At 45.1% G+C, this 21,434-nt stretch overlaps 1 protein-coding gene across 4 annotated transcripts in view; it reads left to right on the forward strand.

Annotated features, from left to right (window-relative positions):
• LOC137346238 (ral guanine nucleotide dissociation stimulator-like) overlaps positions 1 to 21,434 on the forward strand; it is a 139,184-nt gene that overhangs the window by 30,898 nt on the left and 86,852 nt on the right. The window contains exon 1 of one of the 4 annotated variants that reach the window (XM_068009682.1): positions 18,027 to 18,156. The exons of the other annotated variants lie outside the window; for them this stretch is intronic. The gene's annotated coding sequence lies outside the window, so the exon portion shown is untranslated. Of the gene's footprint in view, positions 1 to 18,026; positions 18,157 to 21,434 lie in introns of those variants that run through there. 4 annotated transcript variants of the gene reach the window in all.

Below are 21,434 nucleotides of genomic sequence, written 5' to 3' on the forward strand. Positions count from 1 at the left end.
GAGTGCTGCACTGCCAGAGGGTCAGTACTGAGGGAGTGCTGCACTGTCAGACTGTCAGTACTGAGGTGGCGCCACACTGTTGGAGGGTCAGTACTGAGGGAGTGCTGCACTGTCGGAGGGTCTGTACGGAGGGTGTGCTCCACTGTCAGAGGGTCTGAGGGATAGGATCTATTCCCATTTGGAAGAAAATGGGCTTATCAGTGATAGGCAACATGGTTTTGTGCAGGGAAGGTCATGTCTTACCAACTTAATAGAATTCTTTGAGGAAGTGACAAAGTTGATTGATGAGGGATGGGCTGTAGATGTCATATACATGGACTTCAGTAAGGCGTTTGATAAGGTTCCCCATGGTAGGCTGATGGAGAAAGTGAAGACGCATGGGATCCAGGGTGTACTAGCTAGATGGATAAAGAACTGGCTGGGCAACAGGAGACAGAGAGTAGCAGTGGAAGGGAGTTTCTCAAAATGGAGACGTGTGACCAGTGGTGTTCCACAGGGATCCGTGCTGGGACCACTGTTGTTTGTGATATACATAAATGATTTGGAGGAAAGTATAGGTGGTCTGATTAGCAAGTTTGCAGACGACACTAAGATTGGTGGAGTAGCAGATAGTGAAGGGGACTGTCAGAGAATACAGCAGAATATAGATAGATTGGAGAGTTGGGCAGAGAAATGGCAGATGGAGTTCAATCAGGGTAAATGCGAGGTGATGCATTTTGGAAGATCCAATTCAAGAGTGAGCTATACAGTAAATGGAAAAGTCCTGGGGAAAATTGATGTACAGAGAGATTTGGGTGTTCAGGTCCATTGTTCCCTGAAGGTGGCAACGCAGGTCAATAGAGTGGTCAAGAAGGCATACGGCATGCTTTCCTTCATCGGACGGGGTATTGAGTACAAGAGTTGGCAGGTCATGTTACAGTTGTATAGGACTTTGGTTCGGCCACATTTGGAATACTGTGTGCAGTTCTGGTCACCACATTACCAAAAGGATGTGGATGCTTTGGAGAGGGTGCAGAGGAGGTTCACCAGGATGTTGCCTGGTATGGAGGGCGCTAGCTATGAAGAGAGGTTGAGTAGATTAGGATTATTTACATTAGAAAGGCGGAGGTTGAGGGGGGACCTGATTGAGGTGTACAAAATCATGAGAGGTATAGACAGGGTGGATAGCAAGAAGCTTTTTCCCAGAGTGGGGGATTCAAATACTAGGGGTCACGAGTTCAAAGTGAGAGGGGAAAAGTTTAGGGGGGATATGCGTGGAAAGTTCTTTACGCAGAGGGTGGTGGGTGCCTGGAACGCGTTGCCAGCGGAGGTGGTAGATGCGAACACGATAGCGTCTTTTAAGATGTATCTAGACAGATACATGAATGGGCAGGAAGCAAAGAGATACAGACCCTTTGAAAATAGGCGACATGTTTAGGTAGAGGATCTGCATCGGCGCAGGCTTGGAGGGCCGAAGGGCCTGTTCGTGTGCTGTAATTTTCTTTGTTCTTTGTTCTTTGAGTTAGTGCTGCACAGTCAGAGGGTCAGTACTGAGAGTGTGCTGCTCTACAGGAGGGTCATATGAACTTGGAGGGGGAGTAGACCACTCGGCCCCTCAAGCCTGCTCCGCCATTCAACAAGACCATGCCTGATCTGATTGTAACCTCAACTCCACTATCCCGCCAACCCCCGATAACCTTTCACCCACTTGTTTATCAAGAATCTATCTACCTTTGCCTTAAAAATATTCAAAGACTCTGTATCCAGTATGTTTTGAGGAAGAGAGTTCCACAGACTCATGACTCTCTCAGGAAAAAATTTCTCATCTCTGTCTTAAATGGGCAACCCCTTATTTTTAAATAGTGACCCCTAGTTCGAGATTCTCCCACAATGGTAAACATCCTTTCCACATCCACACTGCCAAGACCCCTCAAGATCTTATATGTTTCAATCAAGTCACCTCTTACTCTTTTAAACTCCAGCGGATACAAGCCTATCACAATCTTTCCTTGCAAGACAGCCCACCCATTCCAAGTATTAGTCTAGTAAACATTCTCTGAACTGCTTCCAACGCATTTACATCCTTCATTAAATAAGGAGACCAATACTGTACAAAGTACTCCAGATGTGGTCTCACCAATGCCTTGCATAACTGAAGCATAACCTCCCTACTTTTGTATTCAATTCCCTTTGCAATAAATGATAACATTCTATTAGCTTTCCTAATTACATGCTGAACCAGCATACTTACCTTTTGCGATTCATGCACTAGGACACCAAATCCCTCTGCATCTCAGAGCTCTGCAATCTCTCACCATTTAGATAATGTGCTTCTTTTTTATTCTTCCTCCCAAAATGGACAATTTCACATTTGCCCACATTATACTTCATTTGCCAGGTCTTTGCCCACTCACTTAACCTATCTATAACCCTTTGTAGCCTCCTTATTTCCTCTTCAAACCTTATTTTCCTACCTATCTTTGTGTTATCAGCAAATTTGGCAACCATACCTTCGGTCCCTTTATCCAAGTCATTGATATAAATTGTAAAATGTTGAGGCCCCAGCACAGACCCCTGTGGCACACCACTCGTTACATCTTGCCAACCAGAAAATGACCCATTACCTATTTTTTTTCTTGGGAGTGTTTGATGGGACAGTGCAGAGGGAGTTTTACTCTGTATCTAACCCACACTCTATCTGCCCTGGGAGAGTTTGTTAGGACAGCGTAGAGGGAGATTTACTTTCCATTGAGTTGTGCTTTACATAACCTGGGAGTGTTTGATTTACTCTACGTCAAATGCATGAATACTGTGACCTCGGAATGCTTCATATGCTCTATATATAGAACCTCTGTACTAGGTAGCAGTAGAACAGCAGACTGTGTTTCAGCTTCTGCACAGTATGCAGTGATTCCTGCTGAAAAATCTGCAGCTTGTGGCTATCCAGTCAAGCAGGATTGCACCCCGTCTGCGAATTGAATATTTTACACATTTTGCGGTCACACATGAGAAATGACCACTTGAGTGAGGTATCAGAGGACAGCTGGCATGTGTGGATCTGTACCCCAGGATGAGTCACCTCCATGGTAAAACGAGGGGAGAGGCATGTGGACAAAAAAAGGCAAGGACACTATTTTGATAAATTTGCTTTAAAACAATGCAGGGTTTATCCAAGTGTAGTAATTCAAAAAAATGGTGTGTGTCCTTTTTGAGCAATCTCATGGGAACTTTCTCATCATAGTGCAGACAGGTTAATGTGCTTGGTGTAGCCCCTTGAAAGAAAGATTGTGTTAATACAGCACCTTCCACAACCTCAGATAATCTGCTTTAGTGATGTTGTTGAGGGATGAATCTTGGCCGGGACACTGGGGTAGAACTTACCCGCAGTTCCTCGCAATAACTCCATGAGATCTTTTATGTCCACCTGAAAGGGCAGACGAGGCCTCAGCCGAACATCTCATCCAAAAGACGGCACCTCCGGCAGTGCGGCACTCCCTCCGTGCCAGCCTGGATTTTGTGCTCAAGTCTCTGGAAAGGGACTCAAACCCCCAAAACCTTCAGACTCAGAGTGCTACTGTCTGTGCCACAGCTGGCACCTTGGTTAGATGCCCAGCACTGGCGGTGCACTTTTATTTGGGCAAACTGGCACCGGCTACATTCCGTGCAATTCCTTTTGCGTTTGCCCTTCCTGACTGAGTCCTCACTGGAAGTTGAACCGACTTCCCTATCTGATGGAAGCTGTCAGATTGTTTGCCCTGAAATAATTACATCGATATTAATCTTCTTCATCTGGATCTGAATATTGCAGCTTGGGGAAGATAAACCATTGCAAAAGAAACTTGCAGAGTTTCCTAATATGGGAGCAGTATCATAGTGATTGCGTTACTGGACTAGTAATCCAGAGGCCTAGACTGCTGATCTCCAGGTATAAGTTTGAATCCCACCATGGCAGCTGGGGAGTTTAATTTCATTAATTAAATATGTCTGGAATTAAAAGGTAGTATCAGTAATGGTGACCATACAGCTACTAAGATTGTCAGAAAAACTCATATGGTTCACTAGTGTTCCTTTCGGGGAGGAAGCCTTCTGTCGTAGGAATTGTAGATGGGTGTGTGATCTTAATGCTCCTTTTCACATGGCCGATGCATGCGAAGTTGAACTTTTTTGTGGGTTTCTTGGTAAAAGAGTAAGAGGAAAAGCCGAGTGTGGGAGGGTGTATTTTTGATCTTTGTGAAGGTGTTACTTCCTTGGTTACACAATGGCGCTTGACATTTTTTATGTAAATATGCATGAGCGAGGTACATGAACCCATATTGTGCGGCAGGTGTTTTCTGCTAAAGTCGGTGCATGTGGCTAAAATGGTGTCGCCGTAGGCACGCTGTTTCCTTTTCTGAGCAGCCGCCAAAGATTCCAGTCAACCTGGAACCTTAATGACCCTATTGTGTTGGGAATAATTCTGTAATTGAAGTTGTTGCCTGGCTTCCCTCCCCCATCCCCCACCCACCCACCTCCACCGCTCCCTCACTCACTGGTCTGTCCTTCTCTTTACTGAATATTTTTACCAGCCACTCCCCCCACGGTACGTCTCTGCCAACCCACCTCCCTCCACAGAATCTTTACCAGCCTCCCGACCCCTCTCTGATGGTGCCCACCTGCCCACTAAACGTGCCCATTGGCCTCGTAGAGGTATTCAAATTATGAGGGGTTTTGACAGGGCAATTCGGGAGAACCTGTTTCCTCAGGCAAGTGGGTCAGTAACAGATTTAAAATAATTGGCGAGGGAACTAGAGTGGAAATGAGGAGAAACTTTATCACACTGGTCTGGAATGTATAACCTGAGAGGACGGTGAAATCAGATTCCTTGGGAACTTCCAAAGTCAATTGGACATGTATTTGAAGTGGATTAATTTGGAAAAGAAAGAAAATCTTGCATTTATATATCTCCTTTCACCACTACCGGACATTTCAAACTGCTTTACAACCAGTGACTTTTGAAGTGTACTCAATGTTGTAACGTGGAAGGGTTATGAGATAAAGCTGGGATATGGGACTAAATTGGACAGCTCTTTCAAAGAGTCGGTAAAGGCACAATGGACTGAATGGCCTCCTTATGTGCTGTAAGATTCTATGATGCTAAAGGCTGCCTTTTGTTGCTGCCTTTTTCTGACTGCAGCGTGAAGCTTAAAAATGGCCTCAGTGCTGTTAAATCGGCTTCAGCCGTTTACCAGCAACCACAGTCACCCGGATTCGCTTGCTTCTTTATGGGAAGTATCTGTGTACTGGCCTTACAGCTACAGGCCAGGGAAAGTACAGCTCCCATCAGCAGCCCAAACATCTCAACCATACCTGAGACCCTTAACCCGAGAATACAACAACCAACATGTATATAGCGTTCTTAAAAAGTAGAAAAACAGCCAATGTCGCTTCACAGAGGAGTGGTTGCCAAGCCTTGGCGGAGAGTGAGGAAAGTTTACCACAAGCTGGGTCGAAGAGATGTATTTTGAGACGTCTTTTACAGATAAAGAGGCAGAAGGATGTGGGAAGGAGTGTCAAAGAGTAAGATTGAGCAGCAAAAAGGCTACATTACCGGAGGTAGAGCAGAGGTAAGGAGGAGGCCAAGGTCTGAGGACCCGAGGAAGTGTCACAGACGTGTGGAGAAGGTTGCATAAGTAGGGTGGGGTGAGACCATTGAATATAAGAACATAATATAAGAAATAGGAGCTGGAGTAGGCTATTTGACCCTTTGAACCTGCTGTGCCATTCAATAAGATCATGGCTGATCTTCTACCTCAACTCCACTTTGCCACATATCCCATATCTCTTCATTCCCTTAGTACCAAACAATACTCAACGACTGAACATGCACAGTTCTCTGGGCCAGAGAATTCCAAAGATTCACAATCCTTTTAGTGAAGGAATTTCTCCTCATTTCAGTCTTAAATAACCATCCTCTTACTCTGAGACCGTGACCACATGTTCTAGATTCCCCAGCCAGGGAAAACACGTTCTCCACATCTACCTTGTCAAGCCCCGTAAGAATTTTACATGTTTCAATTAGATCACCTCTCATTCTTCTAAACGTCAGGGAATATAGTCCCTGTCTACTCAATCACTCCTCACACGACAGTCATCTAATCCCAGGACCAGTCTAGTAGTTTGTGGTTGAGGAGGGGGATTTTAGATTCAGTCCAGTGAGGGTTGGGAAGATAATTTTGGTCAATGAGGATGGAGGAAATGAGTGAGTGGAGTCCAGCGTGGAATAGGATGGGAGTGATGGACGAGTGGACACGAAGATGGGATAGGTTAGGAGTGATGAGTGAAAAGTCAGGAGAATGTTCGAGAAGCGGAAACTAGAGCTAGCAAAGAAGTGGAGACAGGTCTCAGCAACAGTGTGTGTGAGCCAGGGAGGCAGGCAGATAATGCAGCAGAGCTGGCAGTGAGCAGTCTTGGTGGTGAAGAGGATGCAGACTGAAGCTCACCATTGCCTCCAGCTGGATGCCAAGATTGCATGTATTCCGATTCAGCCTGAGCAAGCAGGAGGATGGAGTCAAAGGCAAAGATGCAACAGCATAAATTCATCTTGGGTGGGTCACGGAAAACAGGCGAAAAGGAGTCGGCATCTCATTTTACACTGCACCCGAATGGAAATGAAAATCATGCAGAGTGGACAATGGATTGTCAATTCGTGACATGAAGGCCCTAAATCTAATTGCACCTGGGAGTCACTAACTGGCGAAAGTGGGAAACGGCAACACATCCTGTGGACTGGTGTGCACTACCACGATGACCAGTGGCTACAGCAGCTTGGCAATAGGCACCAATACTGAAAACCAACAACGCACAGCGTCACTTGGCAGGTTCACGTGCAGCACTTGTAGCAGATCCTGCCTCTCAAGGATTGGCCTTCGCAGCCATCAACAAAGCTGCACCAAGAGAAGACATCCTACCTCCATGGATTGTTTGCTGCGTGTCCATCATCTTTCGTAGATGGAAGGATGCCAACCAACCATCTAAGATCAACTTATATCCCGCAGAGTTTTTGATAGGGACCTAAAAAGATGGCTTCAAATTTGCCCAATGTCACAATAAACAAATAATCTTAATACATATTTTAAAAAAAAATTCTGTCTGTGAACAGATTAGCTGGTGTTCCCATAAACAATACATGTTGTTATAGAAGCAGTTTGAACAGGTAATCAGACAGATACCGACAATAATATCTTTTGCTGTGTACTTTTTATTCATTGTGAGAGATGCTGGAGTAAAAATAAGCAGTGGGTTCCGGGTGATGTGCGAAGATGGATGCCGACACTCGCCAACTCCTCTAGGTGGCCCTGGTGTAGCAGAGTTAGTGGATGTTCAAAGTTGTTCATTTTGAACCAGATTGACCTCCTGCCATACTGCCCTCTGCTGTTCAGCTGAGCATATCGCAACCACAACAACAACTTGCATTATTCTTTTCTTTTGGGCCTCCTTATCTCGAGAGACAATGGATACGCGCCTGGAGGTGGTCAGTGGTTTGTGAAGCAGCGCCTGGAGTGGCTATAAAGGCCAATTCTGGAGTGACAGGCTCTTCCACAGGTGCTGCAGAGAAATTTGTTTGTTGGGGCTGTTGCACAGTTGGCTCTCCCCTTGCGCCTCTGTCTTTTTTCCTGCCAACTACTAAGTCTCTTCGACTCGCCACAATTTAGCCCTGTCTTTATGGCTGCCCGCCAGCTCTGGCGAATGCTGGCAACTGACTCCCACGACTTGTGATCAATGTCACACGATTTCATGTCGCGTTTGCAGACGTCTTTATAACGGAGACATGGACGGCCGGTGGGTCTGATACCAGTGGCGAGCTCGCTGTACAATGTGTCTTTGGGGATCCTGCCATCTTCCATGCGGCTCACATGGCCAAGCCATCTCAAGCGCCGCTGACTCAGTAGTGTGTATAAGCTGGGGATGTTGGCCGCTTCAAGGACTTCTGTGTTGGAGATATAGTCCTGCCACCTGATGCCAAGTATTCTCCGAAGGCAGCGAAGATGGAATGAATTGAGACGTCGCTCTTGGCTGGCATACGTTGTCCAGGCCTCGCTGCCGTAGAGCAAGGTACTGAGGACACAGGCCTGATACACTCGGACTTTTGTGTTCCGTGTCAGTGCGCCATTTTCCCACACTCTCTTGGCCAGTCTGAACATAGCAGTGGAAGCCTTACCCATGCGCTTGTTGATTTCTGCATCTAGAGACAGGTTACTGGTGATAGTTGAGCCTAGGTAGGTGAACTCTTGAACCACTTCCAGAGCGTGGTCGCCAATATTGATGGATGGAGCATTTCTGACATCCTGCCCCATGATGTTCGTTTTCTTGAGGCTGATGGTTAGGCCAAATTCATTGCAGGCAGACACAAACCTGTCGATGAGACTCTGCAGGCATTCTTCAGTGTGAGATGTTAAAGCAGCATCGTCAGCAAAGAAGAGTTCTCTGATGAGGACTTTCCGTACTTTGGACTTCGCTCTTAGACGGGCAAGGTTGAACAACCTGCCCCCTGATCTTGTGTGGAGGAAAATTCCTTCTTCAGAGGATTTGAACGCATGTGAAAGCAGCAGGGAGAAGAAAATCCCAAAAAGTGTGGGTGCGAGAACACAGCCCTGTTTCACACCACTCAGGATAGGAAAGGGCTCTGATGAGGAGCCACCATGTTGAATTGTGCCTTTCATATTGTCATGGAATGAGGTGATGATACTTAGTAGCTTTGGTGGACATCCGATCTTTTCTAGTAGTCTGAAGAGACCACGTCTGCTGACGAGGTCAAAGGCTTTGGTGAGATCAATGAAAGCAATGTAGAGGGGCATCTGTTGTTCACGGCATTTCTCCTGTATCTGACGAAGGGAGAACAGCATGTCAATAGTCGATCTCTCTGCACGAAAGCCACACTGTGCCTCAGGGTAGACGCGCTCGGCCAGCTTCTGGAGCCTGTTCAGAGCGACTCGAGCAAAGACTTTCCCCACTATGCTGAGCAGGGAGATTCCACGGTAGTTGTTGCAGTCACCGCGGTCACCTTTGTTTTTATAGAGGGTGATGATGTTGGCATCGCGCATGTCCTGGGGTACTGCTCCCTCGTCCCAGCACAGGCATAGCAGTTCATGTAGTGCTGAGAGTATAGCAGGCTTGGCACTCTTGATTATTTCAGGGGTAATGCTGTCCTTCCCAGGGGCTTTTCCGCTGGCTAGGGAATCAATGGCATCACTGAGTTCCGATTTGGTTGGCTGTATGTCCAGCTCATCCATGACTGGTAGAGGCTGGGCTGCATTGAGGGCAGTCTCAGTGACAGCATGCATTATATAGCACCTTTAACATAGTGAAATATCCCAAGGCGCTTCACAGGAGCATTATCACATTAAATTATACCCTGGGCCACATAAGGAGATATTAGGACAGATGACCAAAAAGGTAGGTTTTAAGGAGCTTAAAGGAGGAGAGATAGGTGGAGAGGCGTCGGGAGGGAATTCCAGCCCTTGGGGCCTCGGCAGCTGAAGGCATGGCCACCATTGGTGGAGCGACTAAAATCAGAAGATTACTGGGCTGGAGGAGATTACAGAGAGGGTGGGTGGGGCGGGGCCATGGATTGAATCGGAAACAGGGTTGATAATAATAAAATTGAAGCGTTGCTTAACTGAGAGTTGATATGGATCAGCAAACATGGGGTGATGGGTGAATGGGACTTGGTGCAAATTAGGACATGGGCAGCAGAGTTTTGGATGACCTCAAGTTTATGTAGGAAGTTGGGAGGCTGACCAGGAGTGCTTTGGAAGAGTCAAATCTGCAGTTAACAAATCCTGCTGGAGTGTTAGAAGTGGAGTTTGAAGTTTTTGCAAAGTCCAGACCCAGAAAGAAGTGAGGCTCAAGGGCTTAAGCTAACTGCTAACAAATTCAACAGGGACAATCAATTTGAATTTCTGATAAAAACAGTGCCATTTCACTATGAGCAGAACCATATCGATAGTGGAGTAAAAACAGAAAGTGCTGGAAATATTCGGTAGGTTTGGCAGCTTCTGTGGAGAGAGAAACAGAGTTAACGTTTCAGATTGATGGCCTTTCATCAGAACTCATCGATAGTGATGTAGGTAGATTAGGTGGGTTCATCCAAGACTCTGCTGCCTGTCTCCTAACCTGTTTCGTTTAGTGTTTAGAGATACAGCACTGAAACAGGCCCTTCGGCCCACCGAGTCTGTGCCGACCATCAACCACCCATCAACCTCTAAGTATTTTTTGTGTAGTGCGCAGTGGGTTTGTTTATGTGCATGAGCTCTTTTCAGTTTTTTACACAGCCATACACACACAGTAACTCGAGGATCAGCTTGTGTGTGAGAACTTTGGCAATGGCATGCAGCTGAGAGAGAACATTACTCCTAACCCACACCAAATCACCTTCTTCCATCACCCCTGTGCTCGCTGACCTACATTGGCACCCGGTCCTGGAATACTTCCATTTTGGAATTCTCTTCCTCGCATTCAAATCCGACCATGCTCGCACCCCTCCTGATCTCTGTAATCTCCTTTAGCCCTACAACCGTCCAGGAACTCTGCAATACTCCAATTCTGGCATCTTGCTCAGCCCAATTTTAATTGCCCCGCCATTGGCGTCCGTGCCTTCAAGTGGCTGGGCCCTAAGCTCTGGAATTCCCTCCCGAAACCTCTCCACCTCTCTACCTCTCTCTCCTCCCTTAAGACACTCCTTAAAACCTACCTCTTTGGCCAAGCTTTTGGTCACCTGCCCTAATATCCTAATGTCTTTTTTGTCAAATTATTTCTCCTGGGAAGTGCTTTGGGATGTTCTGCTGTGTTAAAAGGCTTGCAATGCATGTTGTTGCTGTAGCGCTCAGAGCTAGAGGCTGCGTCCTCCTTAAGGCGTGACTTCATTGGTCGTGCCAGGCTGTGGTTATCACTTTCATTTATCTTCAACCCTTCTTCAGTAGTCAGCACCACAGTGCACCTGGCTGAAGCCTGTTTCTCTTTGACACATTTCAGATAAATGAAGATGGTTGTGAAATGTTTTATTTTGCATGCTGCATAATTGAATTTTCCATATGCTTCTCATTTACAGTCAGTCCTTGATCATTTTGGAAAGCCCATTAGCTCCTTTAGTTTTAGCATAATGGAGAAGCATAATCGGTAGTGAGAAATAATTGCTGTACCTGAAAAAAGAAAGACTTGCATTTGTACAGCACCTTTCGCAACCTTGATGTGTGTTATTGACGTGTAGTCACTGTTGTAATGTAGGAAGCGCAGCAGTCAATTTGCAGAGGTCTCTTGAGTGGGACTTGACCCCATACACTTCCTACTCAAAGGTGAGAAGCAAAAAAGGTAGTGAGATACAAAGCATGATTTTAGTAGGTTGAGGTACAACATGACAGAGAAACTCTCTCGGAGTGTGGACAGGACTGGAAAGGACTTTTGCAGTTCATCTGGCCAGTTGCATCATCATGAATGATACATAGTATTCCAAAGTATTTCCAGTACAGAATCAGGCCATTCGGCCCAACAGACTTATGCTACTGTTTATGTTCCACATGAGCCTCCTCCCACTCTTCTTCATCTCACCCTATCAACATATCCTTCTATTCCTGTAAGGATGTAAATGCATTTGAGGCGGTTCAGAGGAGATTTACTGGATTAATACCTGGAATGAGCGGGCTGTCTTATGAGGAATGGGTGGACAAACTGGGCTTGTTTTCACTGGAGATTAGAAGAGTGAGGGGAGACTTGATTGAAGTGTATAAGATCCTGAATAGTCTTGATAAGGTGGATGTGGAAAGGATGTTTCCTCTTGTGCGTGAGTCCAGAACTAGGGGACACTGTTTTAAAATTAGGGGTCGCCCTTTTAGGACAGAGATGAGGAGAAATATTTTCTCTCAGAGGGTTGTGCGACTTTGGAACTCTCTGCCTCAGAAGGTGGTGGAGGCGGGATCATTAAGTAATTTTAAGGCAGAGGTAGATAGATTCTTGTTAGGCAAGGGAATCAAAGGTTATCGGGGGTAGATGGTAATGTGGAATTAGTGACACAAACAGATCAGCCATGATCTTACTGAATGGCGGAGCAAGGTAGAGGGTCTGAATGGCCTTCTTCTGCACCTAATTCATATGTTTGTCTGTTTCTTGCTGGCTCATGTGTTTATCTAGCTTTTCTTTAAATGCATCAAACCGATCTGCATCAATCACTCCTTGTGGTAGTGAGTTCCACATTCTCAACATTCTGTATAAAGAAGTTTCTCCTGAATTCACTATTGGGTTTATTTTTTTTTAAATACTTTATTCATAAAATTTGTAAAAATACATTACATAATTCAAATTTGACATTACATAAAGTGCAATACAGATCAGTTTCTTTCAATACAGTACATGAGGTGTCTCACTACACTTGCCATTACAGATTATATTTACAATATACCTTTACATTACATCCTCCGATGCATACAGTCCAAGGGGTTTTACATGGTTTCCAGCCCTCAGTATACTGTGGTGGAAGAGCATTACACAGTGGTCTTTCCCCATTGAGCCTTTGCGGCGGCTTCCCCAAGCTTTCGGTGCGTCCCTCAGCACGCAGTCCTGGACCTTGGAATGTGCCAGTCTGCAACACTCGGTTGTCAACCACTCTCTGCACTGGAAGCCCAGCAAGTTTTGGGCAGACCAAAGGGTGTCTTTCACTGAGTTGATGGTCAGCAGCAGTTGATGTTTATCTCGGTGTGTGCATCCCTGGGAATAGCCCCTAGAGCACAGAGTCCTGCATTACGGAACTACTCAGGATGAACCTTGACAAAAACCGCTACATCTCTTTCCAGACCTGCTTTGCCAAGGCACATTCCAGAAGGAGGTGGGTGATGGGCACTTCCCAACCATAGCCGCCTCGAGGGCAGCGTGTGGAGGCGTTGAGACTCCAGGCGTGCGGGAAGGATCTGGCGGGGAGGATTTATTACTGACTATTTATGGCCCCTAATTCTGGTGGAAACATCTCCTCCACGTCTACCCTATCAAACAAAAAAGAGTCCCAGCCTGTTCAATCTTTCCTGATAGGTATAACCTCTCAGCTCTGGTATCATTCTTGTTGATCCTTTTTGCACCTTCTCCAGTGCCTCTATATTCTTTTCATCCCAGAGACCAGAACTCACAGTACTCCAAGTGTGGTCTAACCAGATACAGAAGATTGGATTGACGTTCATTTTTCATTCATAATTAAAATGCAATCACTGAAGCAAATTCATTTGCCATCGTTAAAGAAACTGCTTTGCAGCTCTGAGCTTTTGCCAAGTGCCATATGCCTCTAACTTAACACTGCAGCCAGTCCTTTCAGAACGACAACTAATTACAAGTAACAATCAATGCACTCAACATAATTACTAGAATTAATACCAAGCTTCGAATCAGATGTTTTAGCTGAAGCCCCATCTGCTTGTTCTGCTGGCTCAGGGGAAGATACAAAGAAACTTTTCGAGTTGCGGGAGGGGTTTTCATAGAATCATAGAAACTTACAGCACCTAAGGAGGCCATTTGACCCATCGTGCCCATGCTGGCTGTTTGAAAGAGTAGTTGTGTTTCGTTCCAGCTCCCCACTTCCTGTCCGTAACCCTGGGAAGTTCTTCATCCTCAACTATCTGTCCAGCTTCCTTTTAAAATTATTTATGGAATCAGCTTCCACCAACTTTTTTCACTTATAGCATTCCAGATCCTCACAACTCTGAGTGAAAGAAAAATTCTCCTCATCTTCTCTCTGGATCTTTTGCCAGTGATTTTGAATCTATGACCCCTAGTTATTGACTCACTCGCCAGACAGAACAGCCTTTAACCACTCCATCAAGATCTCTCCTCAACTTCAAAACCTCTATTCGGCTGCCTCTTAATCTTCTCTGCTTCAAGGAGAACAGTCTTAACTTTACCAGCATCACCTCATAACTGAAATCCTCATCCTTGATAGTATCCTGATCAACCTCCTATGTACCCTTTCTACGGCCTTTCCATCTATCCTGAAGTGTGGTGCCCAGAATTGTCCACAGTACTCCAGCTGAGGCCTAACCAGTGATTTATAAGGTTCTAACATGGTCTCTTCGCTTTTATGTTCTATTCCTCTATTTATAAATCCAAGTAACCATATGCTTTTTTAACCACCTGATCAACTTGTCCTGCCGCCTTTAAGGTTTTGTGTATGTTGACACCATTTTCAAAATCATCTTATGTACAGTTTACTGCCTTTCTGTTTTAATCCTCCCAAAGCCCATCAGTTCACCCTTGTCCACATTGAACTCCATCTGCCATGCTTCTGTCCATTTTGACATCCTGTCTGTCATCCTGAAGTCTACAACTATCATCATCACTATCTACTACATTACCGAGTTTCATATTATCCATAAAATTTATAATGCTGCTCCCTACACCTGAATCAAGATCATTTATAAAAATTAAAAAGAGTAATGGACCCAAAAGTGATCCTCGAAGAGCTCCACTGCAAATCACCTTTCAGTCTGAAAAGCACCCACCCACCACCATGCTTTGCTTCCTGTCATTGAGCCAATTCCATATCCATACCATCATTTTCCCCTTAATTCCATAGGCTTCCACCTTCTTAATAAACCTCCTGTGTAGCACTTTATTGAATGCCTTGCATTCACAACATCTACTGTACTATCTTGATCGACCTTTTCTGTTACCTCACCAACGAATTCACACAAGTTAGTCCATGATTTGCCTTTAACAAATCCATGCTGGCTATCCTTGATTAACCATGCCTTTTCAAATCAAAGTTTGTTTTATCCTTGATAATGGTTTCCAGTAACTTCCCTACCAGTGATGTTAGGCTGACTGACCTATCGTTTCCTAATTTATCCCTCGCTCTTTTCTTGCAACCTTCCAGTCTCCAACACTACTTCTGTGTCCAATGAGGATTGAAAGGTTGTGAACAACGCCTCTGCTATTTCTACATTTGTTTCTTTCAACAACCTAGGATGCATTGCATCTGGACCAGGTGACTTGCCAGCTTTCAGAAATGCTAACCTGTTTAGTATGTCTTTTCTATCTATTACTGTCCTGTCTATAACTTCCCTGCTCTCTTTTAGTGAAATCTTCACATCATTTGCTTGCTTTGTGAAGTACTCATTTAATACTTTAGTCTTGTCCTTTCCCTCTCCATAAGATTTTCCTTTAGGTCCTTAACAGGCCCAACATTTTTCCCCAGCTAACCGCTTACACTTTATATGTTATAAAATGTTTTCGTGTTCAATTTCATGTTGCCCGCTAATCTTTTCTTGTGACCTCTCTTTGCCTCCCATAAACTGAATCTCGCTCCTGACTTTTGTCGTAAGCCTCCTTTTTCTGTTTTCTTTTATCTTTATATTTCCTTTGTCATCCAAGGCATTTTAGCTTTGGATGCCTTACCTTTTCCCTTCAAAGGACTATGCCTCGTTTGTACCTAAACCATCTCTTCCCTGAATGCTTCCCTTGCTCCTTTACCACCTTCCCCTTCTTAAACCAGTGAAATTAACTCTTCCCCAGTTGAGCATTCTTACCTTAACATTTTCCCATAATTACTTTAAACCTAATTATGCAGTGGTCACTGTTAGCTAGACGATCTCCTACTATAACACACTCCCTTTACCCTACTTCATTTCCCAGAACCAGATACAACACTGCTTCCTTCCTTGTTGGATTGGAGACATATTGATTGAGAAATTTCTCCTGTACACATAGCAGAAATTCATCTCCTTTTCTACTCTTAGCACTATGTTTTCCCCAGTCTATATTAGGGTAATTAAAGTCTCTATTATTACGGCTCTATTTTTGTTACACTCCGATGAAATTTGCTCATCTGTGTCCCAGTGTTTGGAATGCTACTTAAAGAAAACTCCAGCAATGTAAGAGCACCCCTTCTCTTCCTCAACTCAAGCCAAATGGATTCAGTCCGAGAACCATCTAGTATATCCTTTCTATTTAGAACTGTAACATCATCCTTAATCAATACTGCCACGCCCCCTCTTCCTTTCCCTTTTCTATCATTCCTGAATACTTGGTAACCAGGAATATTAAGAATTCAATCCTGGCCTTGTTTGATCCATGTCCCTGTTAATGCAACCACATCGTATTCCCATTTGGCAATTTGTGTCTGCAGCTCACCAATCGTATTGGTTTCACTAAGGAAATTGACATACATACATTTTAATATCCCCTTTGTCACTTTTGCTAATTTTTCTCAATCTGGTCCCTGCTATTTTTGGAATATTTATAACTTTACGGCAGTTTATGTCTCTCTGTCCTCTCATCTTATTTCTGCTCCTTTCTGGTTCCCCTCCTCCTGCCAAATTAATTTAAACTCTCCCCACAGTACTAGTGAACCTCTCAGCGAGGACATTTGTCCCAGTTTTTCTCAGGTACAATTTGTCCAGCTTGTATAGATACCCTTCCCCCAGAACTGGTCCCAATACCTCAAGAATCTGAAATCTCCCTCCTGCACCACTTCTCCAGCCACGCATTTACGTGAGCTGTCATCCTGTTTCTGGACTCACTAGCACATGGTACTGGGAGTGATCCTGAGATTACTACTTTTGAGGTCCTATTTTTAAAAATTCTTTGCCTAGCTCCTGAAACTCTGCCTGAAGAAACTGAACACTTTTCCTACCAATGTCATTGGTTCCAACGTGAGCCATGACTCCTGGCTGTTGCCCTTCCCCTTGCAGAATATATTGCAGCCGCTCGGTGATGACCTTTACCCTGGCTCCACGGAGTCAACATGTCATTGGGGAATCACGTTTGCATTTTTCTGCTAGTGGTACCTGGTACCCTGAGTTACTAGCTCCTGTTTTAACCTATCCGAGCTGATGGGAATGGTCAGGTTGGATGCTCTGCCCAAATTTACAGTCCATTGGAATCATGCTGTGCACAACTTGACTGCTGCACTGGCTGGCTGTACCACAGTGACTGCACTTCAAGAGGTAATTCGTGAGATTTCAATGAAAAGAAAAATCGGGCAGGGTTTATCGTGAGCCCATTTTACACTGTCCGGCAAATTAAAAATTAATTCCTCTGTATTTTTATACTTCATTCACCTGACAGAAAAAGCTTGTCGTGTTTTTTGCATAAAATCCACGGGGTAATTTTAACTTCAGTCGCCAGGCACAAAACAGGTGAGAGCAAATCGGCCTCCCATTTCCCATCTCACCCGTTTGCCACCTCATCCGACTAGCACGTCGCCCATTTCACACTTCGCCCATCTTGCACCTCACATGTTTCTCACCTCACCCATCTCGCATTTCCCCATCTAGCACCTCGCCCGTTTCCCTTCTCATTTGTCTCGCACCTCGCCCGTCTCCCCCTCTCCCGTTTCATATCTCACCCGTTTCCCCCCTCGTCTTTCTGCCATCTTGCCCATCTCCCATCCTGCCCAACTTTCTCTGCCACTGATGTTAATGGGAAAGAAAATCCGGCAAGGTGTAAAATGAGCAGCTGATTTGCTAACATCTGTTTTTTCATCCCATGTTACTATTTTCCCCATCCACTCATGTCTGGGAGTCAAGAGGTTGTGGGTTCAACCTAATCTGGAACCTGAGTGTATAATCTAGGCTGACAATTGTGTGCAGTACTGAGGGAGTTGCTGTGTTTCGGATAAGATATTAAGTTGAGGCCCGTTTAGGTGGATGCAAATTCAAAGAGGTACAGGGTTTCCCCCCCCCCCACAGTGTTCTGGCCAGTTTATCTGATCACTGCTCGTTTATAGCATTCGCTTTGTGAGGTCTTGCTGTGTGAAACTTAATTGCTGTGTCTGCTGATCTACGAGTAGTGACCGCTCTACAAAAAGTAATTTATTGCCTGTGAAGCTGTGGGATGTCAGCAGGATGTGGAGATGTTATTTAAAAACAAGTTCTTTTAGTGCCTCGGTCCACTGCTTTAAATAACGTTATTGAGTACTGGCCCAAAATTCAGCTGAACTCTGTCAACACGGATAGACACACAATGCGCCCTTACAACTGGCAATCTGAAGAAAGTTCTGCGGAAACAGATATTTCAGTGAGCGAGTGGTCAATCTATGGAACAGGCTGCCTAAGGGGATGGTGGAAGCCGTTCTTATTGATTCATTCAAGTGGAAATTCGAGAGATTTCTCCCAGAAAATAACATTTTGGGCTCCAGTATGTGAGGATTTGGAGACATGATGAGTGGTGAGTAGAACGTTTTTGGGAGGAACAGGTGAGTTTGGGCCTATGGTTCCCAAAGCTCTCCACCGCTGGGGTTTTCCTCACCTCATATCTGGCTCGGATGGAGACTAATTGGTGGAGATTGATCGCTGTGATTGGCCAACAGTTCCATTCTTGCATCATGTGACCACCAGGATGGTAGATGACCAACTAGATGGACTTTGGTCTTGTTTTCTCAAGCAGTTCCTACATTCTGAACAAAGTATTTCTAGAAAGTCTGTCACAACCTCAGGATGTCGCAAAGCGCTATACAGTCAATGAAGTGCGTATTTTGAAGCTTGGTCGCTGTTGTAATTTTGGATTCGCGGCAGTCAATTTGCGCACAGCAAGATCCCACAAACAGCAATGTGATAATGATCAGATCATTCTATTTTTTTTCGCAGTGGTGTTGCGAGAGGGATAAATTTTGGCCAGGTCACTGGGGAGAACTCCTCTGCTCTTCTTCAAAGTAGTGGCCGTGGGATCTTTTACATCCACCCGAGGAGGCAGACAAGGGCCTCGGTTTAACATTTCACCTGAAAGGCATCATCTCCGACAGTGCAGTGCCCTCTCAGTACTGGCACAGGGGCGCGTCAGCCTAGATTATGGGCTCAAGTCTCTGGAGTGGGACTTGACCTCTAAATTTCTGATTATTGGGGTGAGAGAGAGTGCGACTCGTTGAGCCATAGCTGACCGCTTGGCAGGACTTTTCCGCAATGCGGGGGTGGGGAGGGAGCTGGGAGCACAAGTCGGGCCCACTCCCCGACTTGTTTCGCCTCCGTGTGCTTTAACCAGGGGCAGCATCGCAGTGCTGACAGCTACCCCCCCCCACCACACCCCCAACTCCCGGCAGCAGCAGGAAGCCAATTCAGGGAGGTGACTCTCTTGGAGTCTGCTGCTTCCGAGAGTGCTGGGAATTAAGAAAATCATTCCGGTCACTCCCTCCCCACCTCCCTCTCTTTGCGATGCTCTATTTTGTGTCCCAGTCACTGTAGCTGCACACCTACTGCCGCCACAGTGAAGGCTGGTGGCCTCCCGCACATGCTGGCCCTCCCGCCTCCTTAGCCCGCCCAGTGTCCCTATTTAAAGAGTCATTTACGGAACCGAAGGAGGCTATTCCACCCATTGAGTCCATGCTGGCTCACTATACAGTCAGTCCCGTTCCCCTGCTCTATCCCCGTAGCCCTGCAGGTTTATTTCCCTCAAGTGCCCAGAATTATTTCCTTTAGAAATCATTCATCGTCTCCACTTCCATCAACTTTGCAGGCAGTGAGTTCAAGTCAATACTGCTCACTGTGTAAAAAAGTTCTTCCTCACATCTCCTACCCAAAACCTTAAATCTGTGTCCCCTAGTCTTTGTACCAACAGCTAATTTTTTTTTTATTCATTCATGGCATGTGGGCATCGCTGGCTAGGCCAGCATTTATTGCCCATCCCCAATTGCCCTTGAGAAGGTGATGGTGAGATGGCTTCGTGAACTACTGCAGTCCTTGGGGTGCTAGCAGTTTGATACAACTGAGTGGCTAGCTAGGCCATTTCAGAGGGCATTTAAGAGTCAACTACATTGCAGTGGGGCTTAAGTCAGCCAGACTCATTAAGGGTGGCAGATTTCCTTCCTTGAAGGGCATTAGTGAACTAGATGGGTTTTTATAACAGTTAACCATTAGACTAGCTTTTTAATTCCGGATTTGTGAATTGAATTCAAATTTCACTATCTGCCATGGTGGATTTGAACCCATACCACCAGAGCATTAGCCTGGGCTCTGGATTACTAGCCCAGTGACATTACCACTACGCCTCTGCGTCCCCAGCTTTTCTTTGATCACTTTAGCTAAACATACTAATTGGCTGCTTCCTGTAAAATTAAACTAATGGCATGCTTCTGAAACGCGCAGGGTCACGACCCAGAAATGATCCCAACCCTCAAATTGTTTAAGGGGAGAAAATTCTGGCCAATGTCACTGCAGACAGTTATGCTCGGTTTCTACCTTCTTGTGCTCTCTGTGACATTGCTATAAGTGAAGATGTTGACTGCTCAGGGTTGTTTCCTGGATAAAGGATGGCTCAGTTCCCATTCAGACAGCGATTCTTTTCCAAACAGGACACTTCAAGGTGTTTGGCGTTGGTTTAGAATTGTAACCTGCATAATGAATTGACATCTAAAAACAAACAGTGGTCTGTAGCATTGAAATGTCTGATTGGTGAAGTTCACATACACACACGCACACAGCACATTCCCGCATACTCCTCAATGCAGGCAATAACCTTTTCCTTTTAAAGAGGGGTTTCGATCAGATATATTTAAATCGGTTTCCAGTTGAGCCCGCTGGTTTTGACTGGAAACCACGCTCAGAGTGTTACTGCAATGTTGACAATGTGGACACACATCCATCTCCCCCTCTGATGTAACTCCATGGTAGAGAGCCTGTAAACTTTAGAGTTACAAAAGGAACACATGAATGATTCACTGAATCCTGCAGGGGGAATAATTTTTCAGTCAACCGTTCACCCGCGACATCATAAACATATCATGATTATATCATTTGAGAGATAACAAACATACAAAATAGGAACTAAGAAAGAAGAGGAGGCCATTCGTTCCCTCGAGCCTGTTCCTCCATTCAGTTAGATCGTGGCTACTCTGTTTCTTAAATCCATCTACCCACCTTGGTTAATCCCCATAGTCAATAAAAATCTATCAATTTCAGTTTTGAAATTTTCAATGGACTCTCCAGCCACAGCAACTCTTAGGGAAGAGAGTTCCAGATTTCCACTATGCTTTGTGTGAAGAAGTGCTCCCTGACATCATCCCTGAATGGCTTGTCTCTAACTGTAGAGTTATGGTCCCTCGTTGTGGACTGTACTACCAGAGGAAATAGCTTCTCTGTATCAATCCTATCAAATCCTTTAATCACCATAAACATCTCAATTAAATTATCCTTTAATCTTCTATTCTGCAGGGAATTCAAGCTTAGTCTATACAATCTGTCCTCATAATTTAACCCTTCCAGCTCTGGTATCATTCTAGCGAATCTGCACGGCACCCCCACCATATCCTTCCTGAAGGAAGGTTCCCAGAACTAAGCAGGGTATCTACATGGGGTCGTCTAACCAGATCCCTCCACAGATGTGACATGATATCCACTCCTTTATATTCCAATCCTCTTGAGGAAAAACAGCAACATTCCATTTGCCTTTTAACCTATTAGTTTAAATTCTGTGATTTCTGTGCATGGACCCAGAATCTCTCTGCTCCCCCAGAG

The sequence above is a fragment of the Heterodontus francisci genome, chromosome 29, assembly GCF_036365525.1.
Source record: "Heterodontus francisci isolate sHetFra1 chromosome 29, sHetFra1.hap1, whole genome shotgun sequence".
Taxonomy (NCBI): Eukaryota; Metazoa; Chordata; class Chondrichthyes; order Heterodontiformes; family Heterodontidae; genus Heterodontus; species Heterodontus francisci.